This window comes from Heptranchias perlo, chromosome 43, assembly GCF_035084215.1.
Source record: "Heptranchias perlo isolate sHepPer1 chromosome 43, sHepPer1.hap1, whole genome shotgun sequence".
Taxonomy (NCBI): Eukaryota; Metazoa; Chordata; class Chondrichthyes; order Hexanchiformes; family Hexanchidae; genus Heptranchias; species Heptranchias perlo.
Window position 1 is genome coordinate 1,811,215 of NC_090367.1, and position 12,441 is coordinate 1,823,655.

The window sequence follows — 12,441 nt, forward strand, 5'->3', positions numbered from 1 at the left end:
GTCCCATCTCCCCAGGATACACCTCCCACTGTCCCAGCTCCCCAGGATACACCTCCCCATGTCCCAGCTCCCAAGGATACACCTCCCACTGTCCCAGCTCCCCAGGATACACCTCCCACCGTCCCAGCTCCCAAGGATACACCTCCCCCTGTCCCAGCTCCCAAGGATACACCTCCCCCTGTCCCAGCTCCCCAGGATACACCTCCCCCTATCCCAGCTCCCCAGGATACACCTCCCACCGTCCCAGCTCCCCAGGATACACCTCCCACCGTCCCATCTCCCCAGGATACACCTCCCCCTGTCCCAGCTCCCCAGGATACACCTCCCCCTGTCCCATCTCCCCAAGATACACCTCCCACCGTCCCATCTCCCCAGGATACACCTCCCCCTGTCCCAGCTCCCCAGGATACACCTCCCACTGTCCCAGCTCCCCAGGATACACCTCCCACTGTCCCAGCTCCCCAGGATACACCTCCCACTGTCCCAGCCCCCCAGGATACACCTCCCCCTGTCCCAGCTCCCCAGGATACACCTCCCACTGTCCCAGCTCCCCAGGATACACCTCCCACCGTCCCAGTACCCCAGGATACACTTCCCACTGTCCCAGCTCCCCAGGATACACTTCCCACTGTCCCAGCTCCCCAGGATACACCTCCCACCGTCCCAGTACCCCAGGATACACCTCCCACTGTCCCATCTCCCCAGGATACACCTCCCCCTGTCCCAGCTCCCCAGGATACACCTCCCACTGTCCCATCTCCCCAGGATACACCTCCCCCTGTCCCAGTACCCCAGGATACACCTCCCCCTGTCCCAGCTCCCCAGGATACACCTCCCCCTGTCCCAGCTCCCCAGGATACACCTCCCACTGTCCCATCTCCCCAGGATACACCTCCCACCGTCCCATCTCCCCAGGATACACCTCCCCCTGTCCCATCTCCCCAGGATACACCTCCCACTGTCCCAGCTCCCCAGGATACACCTCCCCCTGTCCCATCTCCCCAGGATACACCTCCCACTGTCCCAGCTCCCCAGGATACACCTCCCACCGTCCCATCTCCCCAGGATACACCTCCCACTGTCCCAGCTCCCCAGGATACACCTCCCCCTGTCCCAGCTCCCCAGGATACACCTCCCACCGTCCCAGCTCCCCAGGATACACCTCCCACTGTCCCAGCTCCCCAGGATACACCTCCCACTGTCCCAGCTCCCCAGGATACACCTCCCCCTGTCCCAGCTCCCCAGGATACACCTCCCACCGTCCCATCTCCCCAGGATACACCTCCCACTGTCCCAGCTCCCCAGGATACACCTCCCCCTGTCCCAGCTCCCCAGGATACACCTCCCACCGTCCCAGCTCCCCAGGATACACCTCCCACTGTCCCAGCTCCCCAGGATACATCTCCCGCTGTCCCATCTCCCCAGGATACACCTCCCACCGTCCCATCTCCCCAGGATACACCTCCCCCTGTCCCAGCTCCCCAGGATACACCTCCCACTGTCCCAGCTCCCCAGGATACACCTCCCACTGTCCCAGCTCCCCAGGATACACCTCCCACCGTCCCAGTACCCCAGGATACACTTCCCACTGTCCCAGCTCCCCAGGATACACCTCCCACTGTCCCAGCTCCCCAGGATACACCTCCCACTGTCCCAGCTCCCCAGGATACACCTCCCACCGTCCCATCTCCCCAGGATACACCTCCCCCTGTCCCAGCTCCCCAGGATACACCTCCCACTGTCCCAGCTCCCCAGGATACACCTCCCACTGTCCCAGCTCCCCAGGATACACCTCCCACTGTCCCAGCTCCCCAGGATACACCTCCCACCGTCCCAGTACCCCAGGATACACTTCCCACTGTCCCAGCTCCCCAGGATACACCTCCCACTGTCCCAGCTCCCCAGGATACACCTCCCACTGTCCCAGCTCCCCAGGATACACCTCCCACCGTCCCAGTACCCCAAGATACACCTCCCACCGTCCCAGCTCCCCAGGATACACCTCCCACTGTCCCATCTCCCCAGGATACACCTCCCACTGTCCCAGCTCCCCAGGATACACCTCCCACTGTCCCAGCTCCCCAGGATACACCTCCCACCGTCCCAGCTCCCCAGGATACACCTCCCCCTGTCCCAGCTCCCCAGGATACACCTCCCACCGTCCCATCTCCCCAGGATACACCTCCCACTGTCCCAGCTCCCCAGGATACACCTCCCACCGTCCCATCTCCCCAGGATACACCTCCCCCTGTCCCAGCTCCCCAGGATACACCTCCCACCGTCCCATCTCCCCAGGATACACCTCCCCCTGTCCCAGCTCCCCAGGATACACCTCCCCCTGTCCCAGCTCCCCAGGATACACCTCCCCCTGTCCCAGCTCCCAAGGATACACCTCCCACTGTCCCAGCTCCCCAGGATACACCTCCCACTGTCCCAGCTCCCCAGGATACACCTCCCACCGTCCCAGCTCCCCAGGATACACCTCCCACCGTCCCATCTCCCCAGGATACACCTCCCACTGTCCCAGCTCCCCAGGATACACCTCCCCATGTCCCAGCTCCCAAGGATACACCTCCCACTGTCCCAGCTCCCCAGGATACACCTCCCACCGTCCCAGCTCCCAAGGATACACCTCCCCCTGTCCCAGCTCCCAAGGATACACCTCCCCCTGTCCCAGCTCCCCAGGATACACCTCCCCCTATCCCAGCTCCCCAGGATACACCTCCCACCGTCCCAGCTCCCCAGGATACACCTCCCACCGTCCCATCTCCCCAGGATACACCTCCCCCTGTCCCAGCTCCCCAGGATACACCTCCCCCTGTCCCATCTCCCCAAGATACACCTCCCACCGTCCCATCTCCCCAGGATACACCTCCCCCTGTCCCAGCTCCCCAGGATACACCTCCCACTGTCCCAGCTCCCCAGGATACACCTCCCACTGTCCCAGCTCCCCAGGATACACCTCCCACTGTCCCAGCCCCCCAGGATACACCTCCCCCTGTCCCAGCTCCCCAGGATACACCTCCCACTGTCCCAGCTCCCCAGGATACACCTCCCACCGTCCCAGTACCCCAGGATACACTTCCCACTGTCCCAGCTCCCCAGGATACACTTCCCACTGTCCCAGCTCCCCAGGATACACCTCCCACCGTCCCAGTACCCCAGGATACACCTCCCACTGTCCCATCTCCCCAGGATACACCTCCCCCTGTCCCAGCTCCCCAGGATACACCTCCCACTGTCCCATCTCCCCAGGATACACCTCCCCCTGTCCCAGTACCCCAGGATACACCTCCCCCTGTCCCAGCTCCCCAGGATACACCTCCCCCTGTCCCAGCTCCCCAGGATACACCTCCCACTGTCCCATCTCCCCAGGATACACCTCCCACCGTCCCATCTCCCCAGGATACACCTCCCCCTGTCCCATCTCCCCAGGATACACCTCCCACTGTCCCAGCTCCCCAGGATACACCTCCCCCTGTCCCATCTCCCCAGGATACACCTCCCACTGTCCCAGCTCCCCAGGATACACCTCCCACCGTCCCATCTCCCCAGGATACACCTCCCACTGTCCCAGCTCCCCAGGATACACCTCCCCCTGTCCCAGCTCCCCAGGATACACCTCCCACCGTCCCAGCTCCCCAGGATACACCTCCCACTGTCCCAGCTCCCCAGGATACACCTCCCACTGTCCCAGCTCCCCAGGATACACCTCCCCCTGTCCCAGCTCCCCAGGATACACCTCCCACCGTCCCATCTCCCCAGGATACACCTCCCACTGTCCCAGCTCCCCAGGATACACCTCCCCCTGTCCCAGCTCCCCAGGATACACCTCCCACCGTCCCAGCTCCCCAGGATACACCTCCCACTGTCCCAGCTCCCCAGGATACATCTCCCGCTGTCCCATCTCCCCAGGATACACCTCCCACCGTCCCATCTCCCCAGGATACACCTCCCCCTGTCCCAGCTCCCCAGGATACACCTCCCACTGTCCCAGCTCCCCAGGATACACCTCCCACTGTCCCAGCTCCCCAGGATACACCTCCCACCGTCCCAGTACCCCAGGATACACTTCCCACTGTCCCAGCTCCCCAGGATACACCTCCCACTGTCCCAGCTCCCCAGGATACACCTCCCACTGTCCCAGCTCCCCAGGATACACCTCCCACCGTCCCATCTCCCCAGGATACACCTCCCCCTGTCCCAGCTCCCCAGGATACACCTCCCACTGTCCCAGCTCCCCAGGATACACCTCCCACTGTCCCAGCTCCCCAGGATACACCTCCCACTGTCCCAGCTCCCCAGGATACACCTCCCACCGTCCCAGTACCCCAGGATACACTTCCCACTGTCCCAGCTCCCCAGGATACACCTCCCACTGTCCCAGCTCCCCAGGATACACCTCCCACTGTCCCAGCTCCCCAGGATACACCTCCCACCGTCCCAGTACCCCAAGATACACCTCCCACCGTCCCAGCTCCCCAGGATACACCTCCCACTGTCCCATCTCCCCAGGATACACCTCCCACTGTCCCAGCTCCCCAGGATACACCTCCCACTGTCCCAGCTCCCCAGGATACACCTCCCACCGTCCCAGCTCCCCAGGATACACCTCCCCCTGTCCCAGCTCCCCAGGATACACCTCCCACCGTCCCATCTCCCCAGGATACACCTCCCACTGTCCCAGCTCCCCAGGATACACCTCCCACCGTCCCATCTCCCCAGGATACACCTCCCCCTGTCCCAGCTCCCCAGGATACACCTCCCACCGTCCCATCTCCCCAGGATACACCTCCCCCTGTCCCAGCTCCCCAGGATACACCTCCCCCTGTCCCAGCTCCCCAGGATACACCTCCCACTGTCCCAGTACCCCAGGATACACCTCCCACCGTCCCAGCTCCCCGGGATACACCTCCCCCTGTCCCAGCTCCCCAGGATACACCTCCCCCTGTCCCAGCTCCCCAGGATACACCTCCCACTGTCCCAGCTCCCCAGGATACACCTCCCACCGTCCCATCTCCCCAGGATACACCTCCCCCTGTCCTAGCTCCCCAGGATACACCTCCCCCTGTCCCATCTCCCCAGGATACACCTCCCCCTGTCCCAGCTCCCCAGGATACACCTCCCACCGTCCCATCTCCCCAGGATACACCTCCCACTGTCCCAGCTCCCCAGGATACACCTCCCACTGTCCCAGCTCCCCGGGATACACCTCCCCCTGTCCCAGCTCCCAAGGATACACCTCCCCCTGTCCCAGCTCCCCAGGATACACCTCCCACTATCCCAGCTCCCCAGGATACACCTCCCACCGTCCCAGCTCCCCAGGATACACCTCCCCCTGTCCCAGCTCCCCAGGATACACCTCCCACCGTCCCAGCTCCCCAGGATACACCTCCCACCGTCCCATCTCCCCAGGATACACCTCCCCCTGTCCCAGCTCCCCAGGATACACCTCCCCCTGTCCCATCTCCCCAAGATACACCTCCCACCGTCCCATCTCCCCAGGATACACCTCCCCCTGTCCCAGCTCCCCAGGATACACCTCCCCCTGTCCCAGCTCCCCAGGATACACCTCCCACTGTCCCAGCTCCCCAGGATACACCTCCCACTGTCCCAGCCCCCCAGGATACACCTCCCACCGTCCCAGTACCCCAGGATACACTTCCCACTGTCCCAGCTCCGCAGGATACACTTCCCACTGTCCCAGCTCCCCAGGATACACCTCCCACCGTCCCAGTACCCCAGGATACACCTCCCACTGTCCCATCTCCCCAGGATACACCTCCCCCTGTCCCATCTCCCCAGGATACACCTCCCACTGTCCCATCTCCCCAGGATACACCTCCCCCTGTCCCAGTACCCCAGGATACACCTCCCCCTGTCCCAGCTCCCCAGGATACACCTCCCCCTGTCCCAGCTCCCCAGGATACACCTCCCACTGTCCCATCTCCCCAGGATACACCTCCCACCGTCCCATCTCCCCAGGATACACCTCCCCCTGTCCCATCTCCCCAGGATACACCTCCCACTGTCCCAGCTCCCCAGGATACACCTCCCCCTGTCCCATCTCCCCAGGATACACCTCCCCCTGTCCCAGCTCCCCAAGATACACCTCCCACTGTCCCAGCTCCCCAGGATACACCTCCCCCTGTCCCAGCTCCCCAGGATACACCTCCCACCGTCCCATCTCCCCAGGATACACCTCCCACTGTCCCAGCTCCCCAGGATACACCTCCCACTGTCCCAGCTCCCCGGGATACACCTCCCCCTGTCCCAGCTCCCAAGGATACACCTCCCCCTGTCCCAGCTCCCCAGGATACACCTCCCCCTGTCCCAGCTCCCCAGGATACACCTCCCACCGTCCCATCTCCCCAGGATACACCTCCCACTGTCCCAGCTCCCCAGGATACACCTCCCACCGTCCCAGCTCCCAAGGATACACCTCCCACTGTCCCAGCTCCCCAGGATACACCTCCCACCGTCCCAGCTCCCAAGGATACACCTCCCCCTGTCCCAGCTCCCAAGGATACACCTCCCCCTGTCCCAGCTCCCCAGGATACACCTCCCCCTGTCCCAGCTCCCAAGGATACACCTCCCACTGTCCCAGCTCCCCAGGATACACCTCCCACTGTCCCAGCTCCCCAGGATACACCTCCCACCGTCCCAGCTCCCCAGGATACACCTCCCACCGTCCCATCTCCCCAGGATACACCTCCCACTGTCCCAGCTCCCCAGGATACACCTCCCCATGTCCCAGCTCCCAAGGATACACCTCCCACTGTCCCAGCTCCCCAGGATACACCTCCCACCGTCCCAGCTCCCAAGGATACACCTCCCCCTGTCCCAGCTCCCAAGGATACACCTCCCCCTGTCCCAGCTCCCCAGGATACACCTCCCCCTATCCCAGCTCCCCAGGATACACCTCCCACCGTCCCAGCTCCCCAGGATACACCTCCCACCGTCCCATCTCCCCAGGATACACCTCCCCCTGTCCCAGCTCCCCAGGATACACCTCCCCCTGTCCCATCTCCCCAAGATACACCTCCCACCGTCCCATCTCCCCAGGATACACCTCCCCCTGTCCCAGCTCCCCAGGATACACCTCCCACTGTCCCAGCTCCCCAGGATACACCTCCCACTGTCCCAGCTCCCCAGGATACACCTCCCACTGTCCCAGCCCCCCAGGATACACCTCCCCCTGTCCCAGCTCCCCAGGATACACCTCCCACTGTCCCAGCTCCCCAGGATACACCTCCCACCGTCCCAGTACCCCAGGATACACTTCCCACTGTCCCAGCTCCCCAGGATACACTTCCCACTGTCCCAGCTCCCCAGGATACACCTCCCACCGTCCCAGTACCCCAGGATACACCTCCCACTGTCCCATCTCCCCAGGATACACCTCCCCCTGTCCCAGCTCCCCAGGATACACCTCCCACTGTCCCATCTCCCCAGGATACACCTCCCCCTGTCCCAGTACCCCAGGATACACCTCCCCCTGTCCCAGCTCCCCAGGATACACCTCCCCCTGTCCCAGCTCCCCAGGATACACCTCCCACTGTCCCATCTCCCCAGGATACACCTCCCACCGTCCCATCTCCCCAGGATACACCTCCCCCTGTCCCATCTCCCCAGGATACACCTCCCACTGTCCCAGCTCCCCAGGATACACCTCCCCCTGTCCCATCTCCCCAGGATACACCTCCCACTGTCCCAGCTCCCCAGGATACACCTCCCACCGTCCCATCTCCCCAGGATACACCTCCCACTGTCCCAGCTCCCCAGGATACACCTCCCCCTGTCCCAGCTCCCCAGGATACACCTCCCACCGTCCCAGCTCCCCAGGATACACCTCCCACTGTCCCAGCTCCCCAGGATACACCTCCCACTGTCCCAGCTCCCCAGGATACACCTCCCACTGTCCCATCTCCCCAGGATACACCTCCCACTGTCCCAGCTCCCCAGGATACACCTCCCACCGTCCCAGTACCCCAGGATACACCTCCCACCGTCCCAGCTCCCCAGGATACACCTCCCACCGTCCCAGCTCCCCAGGATACACCTCCCCCTGTCCCATCTCCCCAGGATACACCTCCCACCGTCCCATCTCCCCAGGATACACCTCCCCCTGTCCCAGCTCCCCAGGATACACCTCCCACCGTCCCAGCTCCCCAGGATACACCTCCCACTGTCCCAGCTCCCTAGGATACACCTCCCACTGTCCCAGCTCCCCAGGATACACCTCCCCCTGTCCCAGCTCCCCAGGATACACCTCCCCCTGTCCCATCTCCCCAGGATACACCTCCCTCTGTCCCAGCTCCCCAGGATACACCTCCCCCTGTCCCAGCTCCCCAGGATACACCTCCCACTGTCCCAGTACCCCAGGATACACCTCCCACTGTCCCAGCTCCCCAGGATACACCTCCCCCTGTCCCAGCTCCCCAGGATACACCTCCCACTGTCCCAGTACCCCAGGATACACCTCCCACTGTCCCAGCTCCCCAGGATACACCTCCCCCTGTCCCAGCTCCCCAGGATACACCTCCCACTGTCCCAGTACCCCAGGATACACCTCCCACTGTCCCAGCTCCCCAGGATACACCTCCCCATGTCCCAGCTCCCTAGGATACACCTCCCACTGTCCCAGCTCCCTAGGATACACCTCCCACCGTCCCAGCTCCCCAGGATACACCTCCCACTGTCCCAGCTCCCTAGGATACACCTCCCACTGTCCCAGCTCCCCAGGATACACCTCCCACTGTCCCAGCTCCCCAGGATACACCTCCCACCGTCCCAGCTCCCCAGGATACACCTCCCACTGTCCCAGCTCCCCAGGATACACCTCCCCCTGTCCCAGCTCCCTAGGATACACCTCCCACTGTCCCAGCTCCCCAGGATACACCTCCCACTGTCCCAGCTCCCCAGGATACACCTCCCACTGTCCCAGCTCCCCAGGATACACCTCCCACTGTCCCAGCTCCCCAGGATACACCTCCCACTGTCCCAGCTCCCCAGGATACACTTCTCACTGTCCCAGCTCCCCAGGATACACCTCCCACCATCCCAGCTCCCCAGGATACACTTCTCACTGTCCCAGCTCCCCAGGATACACCTCCCACCATCCCAGCTCCCCAGGATACACTTCTCACTGTCCCAGCTCCCCAGGATACACCTCCCACTGTCCCAGCTCCCCAGGATACACCTCCCACTGTCCCAGCTCCCCAGGATACACCTCCCACTGTCCCAGCTCCCCAGGATACACCTCCCACTGTCCCAGTACCCCAGGATACACCTCCCACCATCCCAGCTCCCCAGGATACACCTCCCCATGTCCCAGCTCCCCAGTATACACCTCCCCCTGTCCCATCTCCCCAGGATACACCTCCCACTGTCCCAGCTCCCTACCACACACCTCTCAGCCGCTCTGCTCTGTTGCCCTAACTGCAGCTGTGCACTGGGGAGGGTTTGCCGGAAACACCTGGAATCGGGAATCAGCACAGGGGGATTCCAGATCCTCCTGGGAGACCAGCGAGCGAGGTAGCGAGGTGCTGATCTCGGCCTCACTGGTTAGCAGGGAGGGAGGGGGAGAAACGTGTGGCGGGGGTGCAGGGCAGGGAACAGAGACTCAATGCAGACCACTCTCATTACCTTACTGGAGGCCAAGAACAGGCAGGGTCTGGGACTGGGTCACTCACTGCTGCTGTTACATGGGGAATGTTTACTAGGGGGAAAACTGAAAGAGGAGGGAAAAAAAATAATGAAAATTGGGAGGGAATGAAAAAGTGACCTTTCTTGTTTGGTCTTTGGATGCTGGCAATGTCACATTTACCGCCTTTCTCTAGTTGCCCTGAGGAGATGTTGCTGAGCCGTCTTACAATTGGGGTTTGTTAGATCACTAAGCCACACAACTGATGGTATCTCTTCAATCGGCAGCCCGTCCACCACCTTAAACACCCACCCCCTCCATCACCGGCGCACCGTGGCTGCAGTGTGTACCATCCACAGGATGCACTGCAGCAACTCGCCAAGGCTTCTTCGACAGCACCTCCCAAACCCGCGACCTCCACCACCCAGAAGGACAAGGGCGGCAGGTACATGGGAACAACACCATCACCTCCAGGTTCCCCTCCGAGTCACACACATAACAGCCCGACTTGGAAATATATCGCCGTTCCTTCATCGTCGCTGGGTCAAAATCCTGGAACTCCCTTCCTAACAGCACCGTGGGAGAACCGTCACCACACGGACTGCAGCGGCTCAAGAAGGCAGCTCACCACCACCTTCTCAAGGGGCAACCAGGGATGGGTAATAAATGCCGGCCTCGCCAGTGACGTTCGCATCCCGAGAATGAATTTTAAAAAAACATAATGTCAACCAGAAGCCAGACTGTGTTGGGAGGTCAGGTTAGTGAACCAGTTGGGATTTTACAACAAGCTAACAGTTTTATGCTGCCAGCTCAAACATTTATTTGGTTTAACATACTGCAGAGGGATTTGAACAATAACAACTTGCATTTATATAGCGCCTTTAACAGAATAAAACATCCCAAGGTGCTTCACAGGAGCATAAAATCAGACAAAATTTGACACCGAGCCACATAAGGAGATATTAGGGACAGGTGACCAAAAGCTTGGTCAAAGAGGGAGGTTTTAAGGAGCGTCTTAAAGGAGGAGAGAGAGGCGGAGAGGTTTAGGGAGGGGATTCCAGAGCTTAGAGCCCAGGCAGCTGAAGGCACGGCCGCGAATGGTGGAGCGATGGAAATCGGGGGGATGGGCAAGAGGCCAGAATTGGAGGAGCGCAGAGATCTCGGACGGTCGTAGGGGCTGGAGGAGGTTACAGAGATGGGGGGGGGGGCGAGGGCCATGGAGGGATTTGAACACAAGGATGGAGAATTTTAAAATCAAGGCGTTGCCTGACCGGGAGCCGATGTAGGCCAGCGATAGGTGAACTGAGGAGGTCTAACGGAGAACTGCATTTCCACACCGCCATCTCATCTTTGTGTCTTCCAGGTGTTTGGAAACAAAACAAATTCCGAGCCTTTCAGCTCCCCGAACGTCAGAGAAGGATTCCAGCTCCCACCGAACGAGGCATCGGCCAGTCTTCTCCGCCCAAATGCCGGTCTGTTCCACCACGGCTTGATGCAGGCCAGCCGCACCTCCTATTTGGTGAGCGGCCAGTCCTGCGAGCCCAGGGGCGGCATCGTTGTCTCGGGGCCCAGGCCCCAGCTGGTGGGCCAATACTCCGTGCCCGACATCATCACCATCGAGCATAACTACTGCAGTCGGCGGGCAGTCAAGCGCGCCAACGGGGCCGGCGCCGCCGGCGGAGGAGGAGGAGGGGGCGCCCGGCGCATCCTGAGCGCCCACCGCTGGAGCTGCGGGGCGGCCGCGCTCCGCTCCACTCGGCAGCGCACCCGGACCCGGGCGCAGGCCAGGATCGAGGTGGACGAGGCCGTGGACCTGGTGGTGGGCATCCAGCAGGCGGGCAGTCACTCCGCGGGCAAGAGGGAGGCGACGGCGGCAGCGGAATCCAGCGAGCACCTCCAGTCGTTACGGCATCGCAAGGTTAGTACGAGGCGCCTTTCCCTCTCTTACCTTCCGTTCCTACTCCTGAAGGAAAGGACTCCCATTTATACCGAGCTTTTCACGGCCTCAGGACATCCCAGAGCACTTTACCGCCAAAAAAGTACTTTTTTGAAGTGTAGTCACTGTTGTAATGTAGGAAACGCGGCAGCCAATTTGCGCACAGCAAGATCCCACAAACAGCAATGTGATAATGACTGGATCGTCTGTATTTTTAGTGATGTTGGTTGAGGGATAAATATTGGCCCCAGGACACCGGGGAGAACTCCCCCTGCTCTTCTTCCAATAGTGGCCGTGGGATCTTTTACATCCACCTGAGAGGGGCAGACGGGGCCTCGGTTTAACGTCTCATCCGAAAGACGGCACCTCCGACAGTGCAGCGCTCCTTCAGTCCTGGCACTGGGAGTGTTGGCCTGGATTATGGGGCTCAGGAGTGGGGCGTGAACCCATGACCTTCTGACGCAGAGCTGAGAGAGAGAGAGAGAGACCCACTGAACCGCGAGACTGCACAGGCAGGGGTTACCACTGGTAGTGGTGTTAGGTCATGGGGTTCACAAAGAGTTGAAAAGGAGGAAAACTTGGCTTTCGAAAACAATTAAACTCTCTCCTTTAATTTCTCTTTACAGGAGAAAGAAGGCCTTGCTTGGAACGGCTCTGGGCCCAGCAGCGGCCAGACCGACAGCCTGAGCAGGACCGAGCTGAGGAGCGAGCGCAAGATAGAGGCCGACGACCAGCCCCTGAAAATCCACAGGCTCACCCCGGAGGAGTACAAGAGGGTCTTCAGCGCGGTGGTCGGCAAGGCACTGACCAACACGGCCTCCCGGCCCACCCGCAAGTGCAGCCTGGAGTTGGCCAGGAA